The sequence below is a fragment of the Somniosus microcephalus genome, chromosome 9 (genome assembly GCF_052327205.1).
Source record: "Somniosus microcephalus isolate GS21.2 chromosome 9, FLI_Smic_1.0, whole genome shotgun sequence".
In the NCBI taxonomy this organism is placed as follows: domain Eukaryota; kingdom Metazoa; phylum Chordata; class Chondrichthyes; order Squaliformes; family Somniosidae; genus Somniosus; species Somniosus microcephalus.
The window spans coordinates 73,678,845-73,689,069 of NC_140995.1; positions in this window are offsets into that span (position 1 = coordinate 73,678,845).

Here is a 10,225-nt window from a genome sequence, read left to right on the forward strand (position 1 = left end):
CGAGTGTTCTGGAGTATGTTGGAGCGTTTTGGACTGTTTTATAGAGTTATGCAGGGCTTGGGACTGTTTTGGAGTGTTTTGAACTGTTTTGGAGTGTTTTGCATTGTTTTGGATTGAGTGTTTAGGAGCGCGTGTTTTGGAGTATTTTGGAGTGTTTTGGACTGTTCTGTAGAGTTTCGGTGTGCATGGGACTGTTTGGGAGTGTTTGTTTTGGAGTGTTGTGGTGTGTTTTGCACGGTTTTGGAGGGTTTTGGAGTGTTTTGGAGTGTTTGTTTAGGAGGGTTTTGGAGGGTTTTGGAGGGTTTGGGAGTGACTGTTTTGGAGTATTTTAGAGTGCTTCGGACGGTTTTGGACTGTTTTGGAGTGTTTGGGAGTGACTGTTTAGAAGCGAGTGTTTTGGTGTTTTGGAGTGTTATGGAGTGCATTGGACTGTTTTGGAGCTTTTTGGACTGTTTTTGAGTGTTTTTAAGTGTTTGTTTTTGAGTGTTTGGGAATGTATGTTTTGGAGTGTATTGGAGTGTTTTGCATTGAGTGTTTAGGTGCGAGTGCTTTGGAGTATTTTGGCGTGCTTTGGACTGTTTTGTAGACATTCGGAGTGCTTAGGACTGTTTTGGAGGCCTAAACACTCGCACCTAAACACTCAATCCAAAACACTCCAAAACTGTGCAAAACACTCCACAACACTCCATAACACTCCCAAACACTCCAAATCAGTCACAAGCACTCCGAAACGCTAAAGAACAGTCCAAAACACTCCAAAATGCTCGCTTCTAAGCAGTCACTCCGAAACACACCAAAACCGTCCAAAACACTCCAAATCACACCAAAACACTCCATAACACTCAAACCACTCCAAAACACTCCATTACACTCAAAGGCAAACCGAAACACTCCAAAACAGTCCAGAACATTCCAAATCACTCGTAAACACACGAACACACTCCCAAACACTCCAGAACAACCCCAATCACGCGAAAGCACTCTAAAACATTCCAACACAGTCCACAACACTCCAAAGTACTCCAAAACACTCGCTCCTAAACACTCAATCCAAAACACTCCAAAACACTCCAAAACTGTGCAAAACACTCCACAACACTCCAAAACACACCAAAACAGTTCCAAACAGTTCCAGACAGTTCCAAAACAGTCCCAGGCACTCCATAACTCTACAAAACAGTCCAAAATACTCCAAAACACTCGCTCCTTAAACACTCAACCCAAAACACAATCCAAAACACCAATCCAAAACACTGCAAAACACACCAAATCAGTCCCAAGCACTCCGAAAGTCTCGCTTCTATGTACTCACTCCAAAACACACCAGAACTGCCTGTAAGACTCCAAAACACTCTATAACACTTCAAAACACTCGCTTCTAACCACTCAATCCAAAACTCCCCAAAACAGTCTAAAACACTCCATAACTCAAAAGCACTCCAAAACGATCCAATATACACCAAAAGTCCAAAACAGTCCCAAACCCTCCAAAACTGTCCTATATACTTCCAAAACAATCCAAAACACTCGCTTCTAAACAGTTACTCCAAACCACTCCAAAACACTCCATAACTGAAATACACACCTGAACACTCCACGACACTCCTAAACACTCCCATACAGTCCAAAACAGTCCCAAATACTGCACAACACTCCGAAGCACTCCGACACTCACCATAACACTCCACAACACCGCATAACACTCCAAAACAGACCACAACACTCCAAGACACACCAAAACACTCCAAAACAGTCTAAATCACTCCAAAACACTCGCTGCCAAGCACTCACTCCAAAACACTCCGAAACACTCCATAACTCAAAGACTGTTTTGGAGCGTTTGGGAGTGTGTTGGAGTGTTGTGGAGTGATTGGCACTGTTTTGGAGTGTTTTGGAGTGACTGTTTAGGAGCGAGTGTTTTGGAGGTTTGTGGAGTGTTTTGCACAGTTTTGGAGTATTTTGGATTGAGTGTTTAGGAGCGAGTGTTCTGGAGTATGTTGGAGCGTTTTGGACTGTTTTATAGAGTTATGCAGGGCTTGGGACTGTTTTGGAGTGTTTTGAACTGTTTTGGAGTGTTTTGCATTGTTTTGGATTGAGTGTTTAGGAGCGCGTGTTTTGGAGTATTTTGGAGTGTTTTGGACTGTTCTGTAGAGTTTCGGTGTGCATGGGACTGTTTGGGAGTGTTTGTTTTGGAGTGTTGTGGTGTGTTTTGCACGGTTTTGGAGGGTTTTGGAGTGTTTTGGAGTGTTTGTTTTGGAGGGTTTTGGAGGGTTTGGGAGTGACTGTTTTGGAGTATTTTAGAGTGCTTCGGACGGTTTTGGACTGTTTTGGAGTGTTTGGGAGTGACTGTTTAGAAGCGAGTGTTTTGGTGTTTTGGAGTGTTATGGAGTGCATTGGACTGTTTTGGAGCTTTTTGGACTGTTTTTGAGTGTTTTTAAGTGTTTGTTTTTGAGTGTTTGGGAATGTATGTTTTGGAGTGTTTTGGAGTGTTTTGCATTGAGTGTTTAGGTGCGAGTGCTTTGGAGTATTTTGGCGTGCTTTGGACTGTTTTGTAGACTTTCGGAGTGCTTAGGACTGTTTTGGAGGCCTAAACACTCGCACCTAAACACTCAATCCAAAACACTCCAAAACTGTGCAAAACACTCCACAACACTCCATAACACTCCCAAACACTCCAAATTAGTCACAAGCACTCCGAAACGCTACAAAACAGTCCAAAACACTCCAAAATGCTCGCTTCTAAGCAGTCACTCCGAAACACACCAAAACCGTCCAAAACACTCCAAATCACACCAAAACACTCCATAACACTCAAACCACTCCAAAACACTCCATTACACTCAAAGGCAAACCGAAACACTCCAAAACAGTCCAGAACATTCCAAATCACTCGTAAACACACGAACACACTCCCAAACACTCCAGAACAACCCCAATCACGCGCAAGCACTCTAAAACATTCCAACACAGTCCACAACACTCCAAAGTACTCCAAAACACTCGCTCCTAAACACTCAATCCAAAACACTCCAAAACACTCCAAAACTGTGCAAAACACTCCACAACACTCCAAAACACACCAAAACAGTTCCAAACAGTTCCAGACAGTTCCAAAACAGTCCCAGGCACTCCATAACTCTACAAAACTGTCCAAAATACTCCAAAACACTCGCTCCTTAAACACTCAACCCAAAACACAATCCAAAACACCAATCCAAAACACTGCAAAAACACACCAAATCAGTCCCAAGCACTCGAAAGTCTCGCTTCTATGTACTCACTCCAAAACACACCAGAACTGCCTGTAAGACTCCAAAACACTCTATAACACTTCAAAACACTCGCTTCTAACCACTCAATCCAAAACTCCCCAAAACAGTCTAAAACACCCCATAACTCAAAAGCACTCCAAAACGATCCAATATACACCAAAAGTCCAAAACAGTCCCAAACCCTCCAAAACTGTCCTATATACTTCCAAAACAATCCAAAGCACTCGCTTCTAAACAGTTACTCCAAACCACTCCAAAACACTCCATAACTGAAATACACACCTGAACACTCCACGACACTCCTAAACACTCCCATACAGTCCAAAACAGTCCCAAATACTGCACAACACTCCGAAGCACTCCGACACTCACCATAACACTCCACAACACCGCATAACACTCCAAAACAGACCACAACACTCCAAGACACACCAAAACACTCCAAAACAGTCTAAATCACTCCAAAACACTCGCTGCCAAGCACTCACTCCAAAACACTCCGAAACACTCCATAACTCAAAGACTGTTTTGGAGCGTTTGGGAGTGTGTTGGAGTGTTGTGGAGTGATTGGCACTGTTTTGGAGTGTTTGGGAGTGACTGTTTAGGAGCGAGTGTTTTGGAGGTTTGTGGAGTGTTTTGCACAGTTTTGGAGTATTTTGGATTGAGTGTTTAGGAGCGAGTGTTCTGGAGTATGTTGGAGCGTTTTGGACTGTTTTATAGAGTTATGCAGGGCTTGGGACTGTTTTGGAGTGTTTTGAACTGTTTTGGAGTGTTTTGCATTGTTTTGGATTGAGTGTTTAGGAGCGCGTGTTTTGGAGTATTTTGGAGTGTTTTGGACTGTTCTGTAGAGTTTCGGTGTGCATGGGACTGTTTGGGAGTGTTTGTTTTGGAGTGTTGTGGTGTGTTTTGCACGGTTTTGGAGGGTTTTGGAGTGTTTTGGAGTGTTTGTTTAGGAGGGTTTTGGAGGGTTTGGGAGTGACTGTTTTGGAGTATTTTAGAGTGCTTCGGACGGTTTTGGACTGTTTTGGAGTGTTTGGGAGTGACTGTTTAGAAGCGAGTGTTTTGGTGTTTTGGAGTGTTATGGAGTGCATTGGACTGTTTTGGAGCTTTTTGGACTGTTTTTGAGTGTTTTTAAGTGTTTGTTTTTGAGTGTTTGGGAATGTATGTTTTGGAGTGTTTTGGAGTGTTTTGCATTGAGTGTTTAGGTGCGAGTGCTTTGGAGTATTTTGGCGTGCTTTGGACTGTTTTGTAGACTTTCGGAGTGCTTAGGACTGTTTTGGAGGCCTAAACACTCGCACCTAAACACTCAATCCAAAACACTCCAAAACTGTGCAAAACACTCCACAACACTCCATAACACTCCCAAACACTCCAAATCAGTCACAAGCACTCCGAAACGCTACAAAACAGTCCAAAACACTCCAAAATGCTCGCTTCTAAGCAGTCACTCCGAAACACACCAAAACCGTCCAAAACACTCCAAATCACACCAAAACACTCCATAACACTCAAACCACTCCAAAACACTCCATTACACTCAAAGGCAAACCGAAACACTCCAAAACAGTCCAGAACATTCCAAATCACTCGTAAACACACGAACACACTCCCAAACACTCCAGAACAACCCCAATCACGCGAAAGCACTCTAAAACATTCCAACACAGTCCACAACACTCCAAAGTACTCCAAACACTCGCTCCTAAACACCCAATCCAAAACACTCCAAAACACTCCAAAACTGTGCAAAACACTCCACAACACTCCAAAACACACCAAAACAGTTCCAAACAGTTCCAGACAGTTCCAAAACAGTCCCAGGCACTCCATAACTCTACAAAACAGTCCAAAATACTCCAAAACACTCGCTCCTTAAACACTCAACCCAAAACACAATCCAAAACACCAATCCAAAACACTGCAAACACACCAAATCAGTCCCAAGCACTCCGAAAGTCTCGCTTCTATGTACTCACTCCAAAACACACCAGAACTGCCTGTAAGACTCCAAAACACTCTATAACACTTCAAAACACTCGCTTCTAACCACCAACTCAATCCAAAACTCCCCAGAACAGTCTAAAACACTCCATAACTCAAAAGCACTCCAAAACGATCCAATATACACCAAAAGTCCAAAACAGTCCCAAACCCTCCAAAACTGTCCTATATACTTCCAAAACAATCCAAGCACTCGCTTCTAAACAGTTACTCCAAACCACTCCAAAACACTCCATAACTGAAATACACACCTGAACACTCCACGACACTCCTAAACACTCCCATACAGTCCAAAACAGTCCCAAATACTGCACAACACTCCGAAGCACTCCGACACTCACCATAACACTCCACAACACCGCATAACACTCCAAAACAGACCACAACACTCCAAGACACACCAAAACACTCCAAAACAGTCTAAATCACTCCAAAACACTCGCTGCCAAGCACTCACTCCAAAACACTCCGAAACACTCCATAACTCAAAGACTGTTTTGGAGCGTTTGGGAGTGTGTTGGAGTGTTGTGGAGTGATTGGCACTGTTTTGGAGTGTTTGGGAGTGACTGTTTAGGAGCGAGTGTTTTGGAGGTTTGTGGAGTGTTTTGCACAGTTTTGGAGTATTTTGGATTGAGTGTTTAGGAGCGAGTGTTCTGGAGTATGTTGGAGCGTTTTGGACTGTTTTATAGAGTTATGCAGGGCTTGGGACTGTTTTGGAGTGTTTTGAACTGTTTTGGAGTGTTTTGCATTGTTTTAGATTGAGTGTTTAGGAGCGCGTGTTTTGGAGTATTTTGGAGTGTTTTGGACTGTTCTGTAGAGTTTCGGTGTGCATGGGACTGTTTGGGAGTGTTTGTTTTGGAGTGTTGTGGTGTGTTTTGCACGGTTTTGGAGGGTTTTGGAGTGTTTTGGAGTGTTTGTTTAGGAGGGTTTTGGAGGGTTTGGGAGTGACTGTTTTGGAGTATTTTAGAGTGCTTCGGACGGTTTTGGACTGTTTTGGAGTGTTTGGGAGTGACTGTTTAGAAGCGAGTGTTTTGTGGTGTTTTGGAGTGTTATGGAGTGCATTGGACTGTTTTGGAGCTTTTTGGACTGTTTTTGAGTGTTTTTAAGTGTTTGTTTTTGAGTGTTTGGGAATGTATGTTTTGGAGTGTTTTGGAGTGTTTTGCATTGAGTGTTTAGGTGCGAGTGCTTTGGAGTATTTTGGCGTGCTTTGGACTGTTTTGTAGACTTTCGGAGTGCTTAGGACTGTTTTGGAGGCCTAAACACTCGCACCTAAACACTCAATCCAAAACACTCCAAAACTGTGCAAAACACTCCACAACACTCCATAACACTCCCAAACACTCCAAATCAGTCACAAGCACTCCGAAACGCTACAAAACAGTCCAAAACACTCCAAAATGCTCGCTTCTAAGCAGTCACTCCGAAACACACCAAAACCGTCCAAAACACTCCAAATCACACCAAAACACTCCATAACACTCAAACCACTCCAAAACACTCCATTACACTCAAAGGCAAACCGAAACACTCCAAAACAGTCCAGAACATTCCAAATCACTCGCAAACACACGAACACACTCCCAAACACTCCAGAACAACCCCAATCACGCGAAAGCACTCTAAAACATTCCAACACAGTCCACAACACTCCAAAGTACTCCAAAACACTCGCTCCTAAACACTCAATCCAAAACACTCCAAAACTGTGCAAAACACTCCACAACACTCCAAAACACACCAAAACAGTTCCAAACAGTTCCAGACAGTTCCAAAACAGTCCCAGGCACTCCATAACTCTACAAAACAGTCCAAAATACTCCAAAACACTCGCTCCTTAAACACTCAACCCAAAACACAATCCAAAACACCAATCCAAAACACTGCAAACACACCAAATCAGTCCCAAGCACTCCGAAAGTCTCGCTTCTATGTACTCACTCCAAAACACACCAGAACTGCCTGTAAGACTCCAAAACACTCTATAACACTTCAAAACACTCGCTTCTAACCACTCAATCCAAAACTCCCCAAAACAGTCTAAAACACTCCATAACTCAAAAGCACTCCAAAACGATCCAATATACACCAAAAGTCCAAAACAGTCCCAAACCCTCCAAAACTGTCCTATATACTTCCAAAACAATCCAAAGCACTCGCTTCTAAACAGTTACTCCAAACCACTCCAAAACATTCCATAACTGAAATACACACCTGAACACTCCACGACACTCCTAAACACTCCCATACAGTCCAAAACAGTCCCAAATACTGCACAACACTCCGAAGCACTCCGACACTCACCATAACACTCCACAACACCGCATAACACTCCAAAACAGACCACAACACTCCAAGACACACCAAAACACTCCAAAACAGTCTAAATCACTCCAAAACACTCGCTGCCAAGCACTCACTCCAAAACACTCCGAAACACTCCATAACTCAAAGACTGTTTTGGAGCGTTTGGGAGTGTGTTGGAGTGTTGTGGAGTGATTGGCACTGTTTTGGAGTGTTTGGGAGTGACTGTTTAGGAGCGAGTGTTTTGGAGGTTTGTGGAGTGTTTTGCACAGTTTTGGAGTATTTTGGATTGAGTGTTTAGGAGCGAGTGTTCTGGAGTATGTTGGAGCGTTTTGGACTGTTTTATAGAGTTATGCAGGGCTTGGGACTGTTTTGGAGTGTTTTGAACTGTTTTGGAGTGTTTTGCATTGTTTTGGATTGAGTGTTTAGGAGCGCGTGTTTTGGAGTATTTTGGAGTGTTTTGGACTGTTCTGTAGAGTTTCGGTGTGCATGGGACTGTTTGGGAGTGTTTGTTTTGGAGTGTTGTGGTGTGTTTTGCACGGTTTTGGAGGGTTTTGGAGTGTTTTGGAGTGTTTGTTTAGGAGGGTTTTGGAGGGTTTTGGAGGGTTTGGGAGTGACTGTTTTGGAGTATTTTAGAGTGCTTCGGACGGTTTTGGACTGTTTTGGAGTGTTTGGGAGTGACTTTAGAAGCGAGTGTTTTGGTGTTTTGGAGTGTTATGGAGTGCATTGGACTGTTTTGGAGCTTTTTGGACTGTTTTTGAGTGTTTTTAAGTGTTTGTTTTTGAGTGTTTGGGAATGTATGTTTTGGAGTGTTTTGGAGTGTTTTGCATTGAGTGTTTAGGTGCGAGTGCTTTGGAGTATTTTGGCGTGCTTTGGACTGTTTTGTAGACTTTCGGAGTGCTTAGGACTGTTTTGGAGGCCTAAACACTCGCACCTAAACACTCAATCCAAAACACTCCAAAACTGTGCAAAACACTCCACAACACTCCATAACACTCCCAAACACTCCAAATCAGTCACAAGCACTCCGAAACGCTACAAAACAGTCCAAAACACTCCAAAATGCTCGCTTCTAAGCAGTCACTCCGAAACACACCAAAACCGTCCAAAACACTCCAAATCACACCAAAACACTCCATAACACTCAAACCACTCCAAAACACTCCATTACACTCAAAGGCAAACCGAAACACTCCAAAACAGTCCAGAACATTCCAAATCACTCGTAAACACACGAACACACTCCCAAACACTCCAGAACAACCCCAATCACGCGAAAGCACTCTAAAACATTCCAACACAGTCCACAACACTCCAAAGTACTCCAAAACACTCGCTCCTAAACACTCAATCCAAAACACTCCAAAACACTCCAAAACTGTGCAAAACACTCCACAACACTCCAAAACACACCAAAACAGTTCCAAACAGTTCCAGACAGTTCCAAAACAGTCCCAGGCACTCCATAACTCTACAAAACAGTCCAAAATACTCCAAAACACTCGCTCCTTAAACACTCAACCCAAAACACAATCCAAAACACCAATCCAAAACACTGCAAAACACACCAAATCAGTCCCAAGCACTCCGAAAGTCTCGCTTCTATGTACTCACTCCAAAACACACCAGAACTGCCTGTAAGACTCCAAAACACTCTATAACACTTCAAAACACTCGCTTCTAACCACTCAATCCAAAACTCCCCAAAACAGTCTAAAACACTCCATAACTCAAAAGCACTCCAAAACGATCCAATATACACCAAAAGTCCAAAACAGTCCCAAACCCTCCAAAACTGTCCTATATACTTCCAAAACAATCCAAAACACTTGCTTCTAAACAGTTACTCCAAACCACTCCAAAACACTCCATAACTGAAATACACACCTGAACACTCCACGACACTCCTAAACACTCCCATACAGTCCAAAACAGTCCCAAATACTGCACAACACTCCGAAGCACTCCGACACTCACCATAACACTCCACAACACCGCATAACACTCCAAAACAGACCACAACACTCCAAGACACACCAAAACACTCCAAAACAGTCTAAATCACTCCAAAACACTCGCTGCCAAGCACTCACTCCAAAACGCTCCGAAACACTCCATAACTCAAAGACTGTTTTGGAGCGTTTGGGAGTGTGTTGGAGTGTTGTGGAGTGATTGGCACTGTTTTGGAGTGTTTGGGAGTGACTGTTTAGGAGCGAGTGTTTTGGAGGTTTGTGGAGTGTTTTGCACAGTTTTGGAGTATTTTGGATTGAGTGTTTAGGAGCGAGTGTTCTGGAGTATGTTGGAGCGTTTTGGACTGTTTTATAGAGTTATGCAGGGCTTGGGACTGTTTTGGAGTGTTTTGAACTGTTTTGGAGTGTTTTGCATTGTTTTGGATTGAGTGTTTAGGAGCGCGTGTTTTGGAGTATTTTGGAGTGTTTTGGACTGATCTGTAGAGTTTCGGTGTGCATGGGACTGTTTGGGAGTGTTTGTTTTGGAGTGTTGTGGTGTGTTTTGCACGGTTTTGGAGGGTTTTGGAGTGTTTTGGAGTGTTTGTTTAGGAGGGTTTTGGAGGGTTTTGGAGGGTTTGGGAGTGACTGTTTTGGAGTATTTTAGAGTGCTTCGGACGGTTTTGGACTGTTTTGGAGTGTTTG